Source organism: Borostomias antarcticus (genome assembly GCF_949987555.1).
Source record: "Borostomias antarcticus genome assembly, chromosome: 17".
Classification (NCBI taxonomy): Eukaryota; Metazoa; Chordata; class Actinopteri; order Stomiiformes; family Stomiidae; genus Borostomias; species Borostomias antarcticus.
The window spans coordinates 13624036-13634035 of record NC_140250.1 but is presented as its reverse complement, the minus strand read 5'-3'; the positions used below and the strand labels follow the sequence as shown (position 1 = coordinate 13634035).

At 44.6% G+C, this 10000-nt stretch overlaps 1 protein-coding gene across 1 annotated transcript in view; it reads right to left on the bottom strand.

Annotated features, from left to right (window-relative positions):
- Positions 1–10000, bottom strand: part of dachd (dachshund d) — a gene marked incomplete at both ends in the record, with an annotated part of 118192 nt that overhangs the window by 80182 nt on the left and 28010 nt on the right. The window lies entirely within an intron of this gene.

Below are 10000 nucleotides of genomic sequence, written 5' to 3'. Positions count from 1 at the left end.
CTAATTGATGTTCAAGGTTAATCTAATCAGACCATTTCTACAGTACCTCTGAAGAGCCTGCTCCAATTTAATTGGCTATTTTTATTGCCTCAGCGAGATTTTTAATTGAAACCAATGGGGATCTAACAACAACGGTGACATGGGGATGTCTGGGGGATAGTTATAAATACATGACAAAATATGTGCATTATTAATGTGATTTCTTAATGCGTTATTGTAATATGTCCCCAGAAACATAGAGATATTATTTTACATGGTCAGGGGACAAAAAAGGTATAATTTCATCCTAAATATGTCAACGAAATGAGATGGATACATTTCCCAGATACACTCCAGGCAATCCTCAACACTTCAACAATTAGCATGTTTTACATATAAGCAAAGTTGGATATTATAAGAAACAACCTTTTTTGTGTTTTTTGGGTTGTTCACTGGTATACCGCACAATTATACGTAATGCAAATGATATACTGTAGCATAGCTACTAGCATTATGAACTACCAGATCCTTAAGCTTCACTGATTAGCCAGCAAGTGAGTTAAGCAGATACCTATTCTGTAGTTATGTTATGTAGTTATATTCTTTATCATCATTGTCCATGGGGACTAAAGGCAGGTTCTAAAGGCAGGTTCTAAAGGCAGGTTCTACCGTGGGTTCCGGTGTGGTAGGGTTCTTAGAGCATAACGTGCAGCACGCCTCAACGTCATGCAATCGTGTTGAGACCATAAAAAGTAGCATTGATTGAAAGGGTGTTGGGCCGGCCGGGGCTGCACTGTCTCTGACACAGGCATGAACATTACTACAGTATGAATGAATGAATGAATGAATGAATGAATGAATGAATGAATGAATGAATGAATGAATGAATGAATGAATGACACAGGCATGAACATTACTACAGTATGAATGAATGAATGAATGAATGAATGAATGACACAGGCATGAACATTACTACAGTATGAATGAATGAATGAATGAATGAATGAATGAATGAATGAATGACACAGGCATGAACATTACTTAAGTATGAATGAATGAATGAATGAATGAATGACACAGGCATGAGCATTACTACAGTATGAATGAATGAAACTACTGGATCAAATTCCGCCGGGCAGCAGCAGCGGTCATGGACGCTATCGATCAGAGCCTGGCCCTACGGAGCTAAGACAGACCTGGAGACAGATCATTGAGTTGAGAAGATGCTGTGGTCCTCATGGAGAAATCAGCAGGCAGCGGGATCTCAGTTTACCTGTGTGCTCTCCCGTTTCTGCCTGTCATTAGGTGGTGGTTGTGTCGGCTTGCTGTGCTGGTACCTCGGTGCCATCAGATGTGCCGGTGATACTGGAGTCAGCACATGGAGGAAACATAGACCCGTGGCCTGGCTGACAGAGATTAGCTCCGTCTAGAAGACAGCACACGGGATTTACTATTGTTTTTATTGTTTTTTATTTAATTTTTTTATTAGCCTTTTTTGTGTTGGTTGAGTCCTGTGTGTGTTCAGAAGACAGCACACAGGTTTTGGTGTTGGTTGAGTCATATGTGTGTTCAGAAGACAGCACACTGGATTTAGTGTTGGTTGAGTCCTGTGTGTGTTCAGAAGACAGTACACAAGTTTTAGTGTTGGTTGAGTCCTGTGTGTGTTCAGAAGACATTTTTGTGTTTGATGAGTCGGTTTTAGAAAACATTTCACAGGTTTCAGTGGCGGATGAGTCCTGTGATTCGTCCTCTGAGGGATGACAGATAGTCCTACCAGCGCTTTAAATATCAGGCCTGTTTCCAGGCAGGGGTTGAGAGATGGGGAGATAGGGATAGAGGAAAGAGATACAGTCAGCGTGAGAGGAAGTGTTAGACAGAAGGAGAAAGACAGTGAGAGAGAGAATAAAAAGATAGAGGGAGAGACAGAAAATGTTCTCTTTTCTCTCTCTCTCGCTCTCTCTCTCTCCTAGGTAAGGGTAGAAGGGGGGGCATAGTTAGATCATAGTTAGACCATAACTAGACCATACAGTAGCTAGACCATAGCTTGACCATTACTGGACCATATTGTAGTGTAGCTCAACCATAACTGGACCATAGCTAAACCATAACTAGACCATAATTAAGACCATGACTATACTATACCATAGCTAAACCCTAACTAGACCATAGTTAGACCATAACTAGACCATGGCTTGGCCATAGCTAGCCAATAACTAGAGCATAGCTGGCCCATAGGGCATAGCTAGCCCATAACTAGACCCCAGCTAAACCACAACTAGACCATAGCTAGAGTGGAAAACACCAGCAACTCAAGCCTGACATCTGTATAAAAACAATAATAATCTGCTGTCAGCAGAATGTTCAATGACTTCTATCACCCCGCCGCTGATAAAGACCCGGGCCGCTGTAAGGATGGGGCTGCTATGCGAAGGGCTCAGTGGATCGGAATGCATGCTAATTGCCATCAGAAATATGTGTTGAGCCTCACCATTTCTGGCATTGCTCCGTACCTCGGCGAAAGACATGCCAGAAGGAGTTCCAGGGAAACAAAGATTAATGAACGGTGTTGAATCACCGTAATGCCATGTCAACACAGCCACACATTTCATTACAGGGGTCGCCGAGGCTTCTGTGTTAATGTCATGCCTGGAATTTCACGGGGTCTTAGTCTATCGAGCAAGCTGAAAACAAGAGATAAATATTTCCCTTGTTGGGTTGTTATTGCACTGCCAGTGTGATTACAGGGAGCGTTCAGGTGGGTTGAGGGTAAATTCACATTTACACGACCAAAAGTATTAAAAGGGAAGGTTGGACTTCAACGGAGGTTCACAGCCGTTTATTCCACCATCCAGCTATAGAAGGGAGCTCGTCACTTTAATACCAACTGCCAGTGGAGCCTCACACCCCCTAAACAGGAGCAAACCTTTCCTTTTAAATAATTGATATTTTCTGATTAAATGTGGCAGTTGGCAGATAATGAATTCTTTATAGTGTGCCTTGAGCAACTCAACTGCCTTGGCCCGGATGACAGCTTTATGGGGCAGCTTTTTGCCCAAATTTTTAGAAAGTTTAACCTATGTAGATCAATGTGCTTCCTTAAAAGAGTTTAATAAATTAAAGTGCAGGGGGCTTTTTTTTCCTCGGCAAGCAGAAAAAGCTGATGAGACAGGTTTAGTTTAATCTCAGGCAATAGAAGTCATTAACCATTCTCCCAGGAATTAAAATATAGCTTGCCCTTTTCTTCTCTCACTTATCATTAGCATCACTTTAATCTCCCCGCGTTTCACACTGCTATTTTAATCATTACTTACTGCCTTTTGACAACTGAGGAACGTGGCTTCGTCTCGCTCAGGCAATATCCTGATTTTAGCTGACAAAATGTAGGACAATATGTAAAAATATCTAAATTTCCTCTTCCCATTCACTCCTTTAACTTCCACACGACTGCCCCCTGAATGTCTGTCTATTTATATCAAAGAAAGCACAGAGGAGAGGGAAGGACAGAGAGAGAGAGAGAGAAAGAGGGAGAGAGAGAATAAGAAAAAAGAAAGAGAGAGACAAAGCTGGAATATAAGATGAAACTATAAAGAAAAAAGACCTAAAGAGGTACAGCAAGCTTCATGTTTGCGTTGGTGGTGTGTTGCTTAACTGGATCATGACTTCCATACAATCCCCTATGTGGGTCATGTAGCATGTCTGGGCCATCCATTTCTTTGTCCTTGATTCAATGAACATTTACAACAGAAATTGCATATCTCCAGAGCCGAGTATAAATCCACTATTTTACACAGTCTCTCAGTGACTTTGACAGATATAGGGCAAGTTCTGAAACGGTTGTTTCTGTGTTGTTACTTGTGCTCAGGGGGAGATTGGACAATAGAATTGGATCTGGAGCACCATTCATTTAGACCTCCAATAGAGAACATGAGAGACATTCAACTTTTCAATCGATGAATCCCATGTGACTTACTCTGCTGTCCATATGAACCCTTTAAGTTATATTTTACAAACATACAAATTCATTGAAGAAAAAAAGGTCCCCAAAATGTGCACAGTATGTCATTACAAATCATTTACACATACTGTAACATATTTCCAAATGTGTATGGTTTTAAAATATGCAAGGAAATATCTCTGTATGTTTTCATTTGAATTAAGGGCTCAGTATTTTTTAACTGGCTCAGACATTGCACCTTTGAAAAGTTATTGTTTATGTAAATTGTTTCATAATTCACCATTTAGCTCCAGAAAGAATATACAAGGAAAATAAGCTACAGGCTACTTGTTAAGACGGAAAGGGATCTGTGTGTCATTAAATACATGTCAACTGACTGATTCAACAGTAATCCACCTAAGTAGTGTAGTTCTTCCTTAAAAACATAGAACTGAATTAATCTGCTTTTCCTTGCACTGACTGCCTTTTTAAAACGTCTCTCAGATTAAAGGCATTACAAGAGAACAGAACAGAAAACCTCAAATCCTTTAGATTAGTGTTCAATTACTTAATCCTATAATAGAATTTGAGTTTTGGCCAAAACAACAAGTACTGTACCTCAAACGTGGGTTATTACTGCTGTCAAAAGCAACGGGCAGATTAAGCATAACTGTTACTGGGTGTTTAGAACTCTTCAGAGGCCTCCGGGGCTGTTGGACTTTAATAATGGAAAAACTGATATTGCGGTCTCCTCACGTCGAGTTAATGAACCATGTGGATGGCACATTGCCTCCGCGAGCCGAACAAGAAGCTATGGAGACAGAGTCAGTATGGGAGGAGGAGCAGCGAGACTGGAGCTCCCAGAAACACTACACCACCATTTAGTAGAGATAACAACTGCTGTTTCTCTTTTCAGTCAGAAGGTGCATGAGAACATGAGACTGGCCCCTCTCCCTTCCTCCCTCCTTCTCTCTATCCCTTCATGCTCCCAGCACACACACACACACGCACACACACACACGCACACACACGCACACACACACACACGCACACACACACACACACACACACACGCGTGCGCACGCACACGCACACACACACGTGTGCACACGCACACACACACACATGCACACACACACACGCGCGAACACACACGCACACGCACACACACACGCGTGCACACACACACACCCCCCTATCTCGACTGTCTCAATTGAAAATCAACACCGAACATGTCCTCCATAAACGGTTGGAAGCCGCTTATGAACATTTCAACAATAAAAAATCCCCTCCTCTCTTACATCAAAAAGAAGCCCAACTCATTTCTGATCTCGCTCCAAGTTCAAAGGGCTAACTTAAAGTGATACTTCAAAGAACCATGTAATCAAAGTCACACAGCTGTTAAAACAATCTGCTGTTGGTGCATTGTCTTCAGAACCAGTCTCTTCACAAAATCCCCCCCAAAAGAGGGGAAACCAAATTAAATAAGTAGCATTCAATCATTCCGAGAGGGAGGCTTTGGTGTCACAGTAAAATAAATGTTCTACTGAAGATTTACTGCTATTTACAACACCAGAAGCAGTACAATGAGCGCGGTATCCTGCTACAGGAAAAACCAGCATGGCCCTCTTAAATATGCCAAGGGCTTGTGGCGCGGTAAAATATGTGCCCTCGTCCGAAAGTGAGGCGTTTTGACAAATTAAGCGCCAAGTTATGAAGGCTACATTGTTGTATTTGATGTTTGTATCCTTGCTTTTCCCCGGCGTGGTTCGCTGGACCTGCGCGGGCGCTATGATGCACTATCACTCTTTCTACCGCTGGCCGCTGCACTATGTCATTTGATTTCCCTTACAAGGGCATGGTTGCGGCTGTATTAACAAGTCCCTATCAGTACTTGAATTGCATTGGAATTTTAATGGTACGCGGCTCAAGGAGGGGAAGGGAAAAAATGAGAGAGAGAGAGAGAGAGAGAGAGGGAGAGAGAGAGAGAGAGAGAGAGAGAGAGAAGACAAGAGCGGGAGCTTTGACAGTCCACTGGCTTGGCTTAATTTTTTAATATGCGTTAGCACCTTGCTCTAATCCTGATCTAATGTACATTGTCAAGGGTTACCGTCGAGATACAGAAAGGGGCTGTCAATCAAGGGGGCGGTCAAATTATACCCAGACTCCATTAGGGTTTAAAACGGAGTGATGCGGTCTAGCGTGAGTCAATCAAATCATTTAGGGATGGACGTTGGGGTTGTTTTAGCGCTGCCTCTGTCGCAGGCATGGTGTGGGGAGTGTGGACGTGTGAGCGGAGGTGATGTCAGTGGCGTCCGTTGTGTTGTTTTCATGTTCTGTACAGTCATACTGCTGTGTGTTTTTTTGTTTTTTTTACAGGCTTTTGTTCTATCAACCTTGTTTCTTTCTTTCGCTTCAGCCTTTTACAATACCTCTATTTTAGTCTCACAATGTGCTCCTGGGGGCAAGTCTGTGAGCTTGTGTCTCGTGGCTAATTCTCATCTTTCTCCGAAGAGGCGCAGGGAGTAGAAACTAGAGCTTTGGCCGGGGAGGCCGTCTGAAATGTCTTCGTCTCAGAAGGAAGACAGGATTAAGTAAATGGATCGGCGTGACGCTTGGACGACACGGCGCTGTAAACAGTGGGTGGATTACGTAAAGGTTAAAGATAATAAAAGTGAACCCGCTCCTCCCCAACCCCCCCCCCCACCACACGAACAGTGGATTGATCAGCACGTGACCGGTGGTGGTTCTTGGTTGAGACGATGCGTGAGCATGTTTGATGAGGAGATAAAGAACACTAACCTGAGGTGGAACGGTTCCGCCGAGGAAGAACACACAGGAAGCCGCGTGGGGGAAAAGAGAACAGAACAGGAGTCAGTACAGAACATCAAACAGTACCTTATGGTTAAAGTGATCATTAAATAAGAAACTTTCAACACGAGCTACGGTACTTGGCAGTTAAACGCGGTAAACTATACTACAGGCACGCAAGTCATTTTGCCCGAGTGATTTTTGACCACGCAAGTCATTTTGTCCGCTAAATTGAAAGTTTTCCGATGATTTCAGTCACAGTTCAGGACACCAGAGTGGTGTTGCTAAATAAGACTGAAACGTTAGCATCTGTTCCGCCGGGCTTGCACAAGGCAGCTTAAGAAACAGTAACTGAATTACATTTCAACTGACCGCTGGGGCCTGAGTGAAAATAAGTACTGTTGTGCAAACTCTCACCGTTGTAAACAGGAATGGCCTTGCAACACACGCACAAACGACGGCGGAACGCCACGGTGGCGTCTCTGACACACGCCGAAGTCAGAGGAGAGGGAGTATTGTCGGTAACGACATTATCAATTCCCTCTATACGCACGGCGCAGGATATCAGTATGTCAGAACATTTAGAATGTATTTATGCGAGCATGCGTGCGAACCTGTCCGTCACTGTGTGAGCGCGTGTGGGTGTGTGTGTGTGCGTGTGCGAGTGTGCGCGCGCACACTTGTGTGTGTGGAAACTGTCTGTCACTGTGTGTGTGTGTGTGTGAGTGTGTGTGCGCGCGTGTGTGTGTGTGCGCGCGTGCGTGTGTGTGTGCGTGCGTGTGTGTGTGTGTGTGTATGTGTGTGTGCTCCATCTGAGGATTTCTCGCACCCGAGGCCTGACTGTCACACAATAGGCAGACGAAGGCCTGCCGAGGGATAACAAATGACTTCATGGCAAAACAGCCATTGAAATTCTTTCAGTATGTGGCATTAAAAACAACTGAACAAATAGAGATAAGAGGGTCGGTAGGATTTGAAATGAGATTTTTTTTTCTCTCCCTCTCCCTTCCTCCCTCTCTCCCCCAGCTTAAAAGCTAAACAAAACAAATGGAGCTTATTACTGTAGATTACCTTACACTGGACAGATTCGCCGCGTGGGGCCCAGAGTAAACAACACTGCTCTCTCTCGCGTACAAACCTAGCGCCATTTATAACAGTGAGCAATCATATCCAGCGTCGCCGACACAGATAAAGGAAAAATAGATTCTGGCCCCGGAGTTTAAAAATATAATCGTTTAACAGGGCTGTTTCCATGTGCGTTACCATAGCAAACAGTGATAAACTAATTAGACCGGTTTATACGGCTGCTTATATTACTGCGTAAACACTGGTCACCAGAGGACGGAGACGGACAGGGGACCGCGTGTCCCCAACGGAGACGAGCTCCCCATGTCCCCGACGGAGACGAGCTCCCCGTCCGCTCCGCGTCGCCGAGTAGGGCCAAGGGCGCGGGGGTCGCGACCCGAGGGCCCCCGAACAATGCTTTAGCAGTTTCCACTTTGGTGACCGCTCCAGTTCCGCTAGCCGAGAGCTGGGGAGAGCCCCGGCCGCTCACTGTCACCGGCCGTTAACATGAGGCCGACGTTCCCCTCCGCTTAACCAACGCACCGCCAAGGGCCCGCCGGCTTCACCCGGGGGGAGGGAGGGAGACGGACGGGAGGGATGGCAAGGAAGGAAAAGAAGATGAAGACGAAGAAGAAGAAGAAGCAGAAGAAGAAGAAGGAAAAGAAGATGAAGAAGAAGAAGAAGAAGAAGGAGAAGAAGTAGAAGAGGAAGAAGCAGAAGAAGAAGGAGAAGATGAAGAAGAAGAAGAAGAAGAAGAAGAAGAAGAAGAAGGAGAAGAAGAAGTAGAAGAAGAAGAAGAAGAAGAAGAAGGAGAAGAAGTAGAAGAAGAAGAAGAAGAAGAAGAAGGAGAAGAAGAAGTAGGAGAAGATGGAGAAGATGAAGAAGAAGAACAAGGAGAAGAAGATGAAGGAGAAGAAGAAGACGAAGGAGAAGAAGAAGATGAAGGAGAAGAACAAGAACAAGAAGAAGACGAATAGCACGTTGACATTTCCTATTTATTTTTCCTCTCGTTCCCTGGTCGGTTTCAACAGTGCTGGCGATGTTCGCTTGATCTGAGGCCTGACTGCTCACTGTAGCCCCGGTATGATTTATCCTCAGATACTGGGCAACAGGCTCAGGGAGCCACAGCCCCAAAACAACCGCCCCAGATTTATCACCCGGCCTGCTCGGTCTAACAATCAGGCGTTAAAGAGAACAAAAGCCCATTCCAAATAAATTCCCACTGTATTTGTGCTGGGACTTGATTTACTGGCCTATAGGGAGGGACCATTTGGTAGCACATGAGGAGGCAGGGAGAGAAGAGGTAGGCGGTGTCTGAGAGGAGTGTGTGTGTGCGTGTGTGTGTGTGTGTGTGTGTGTGAGGGGGCTGGGTGCATGGGGACGGCGGGTAGGGGGGTGCTCATGTGCCAGAAGTGTTTATTGTGTCATGGTGATTTATTGAGTGAGCTTCATTTCACTGAATGTTCTCAGATATTTATTTCCCTAAAGGCTCCACAAAGATATGAACAGGCCTGCATCCACATATGTCATCATTGCCCATTTTACAGCGTCAGGAGATTTCTCTCAACTAAGAGGGGGGTACAGAGAGAGAGAGAGAGAGAGAGAGAGAGAGAGAGAGAGAGAGAGATTGAGCTACTGAAGATCAGGGTACCTCTCCATCCGAATCTCTCCAAATCCTGGGTAAACAATGGCACCTCACCCAAATGGAAATGGCATCTTTGAATATGGCTGACTAGTTTTGAATCTCCCTCCTTCCTCCTTTCTCTCTCTCTTCCTGTCAAAAATGTACTTATGGCACATACATAATTCAGATCAGCACTGCGAAGGCCCCCGCTCTGTGGATTGGTGGAGTGTCAAAGAACTCTTAAGCTTGAAGATTGCCAGTTGTTTTATTTTTTTCAGAACGTAGAGCCTAGCCTCACTAACAAATCCTCTCAACACTAAAAATAGTCCTTTAGAAACAATAACAAAAATGTCTCAGTGATGTGAGACTAACGCTCATACCAGCAACTCAATCAAAACCTGCCTGCCTCCTTGTGTTTTGGCCTACTCCTCAAAATACAAGAGATGCCTTCCAAGATGTGAATGCCCTTCTTTGGGCCACATTCCCATTGGCACACTTCATCTCCTGGCCTCCAGATACTTCTACCTGATCTTTGCCAAAAGGCCAAGCTACTGATCCTGCAGGCCGTTATGTGGGTGATTCTTATT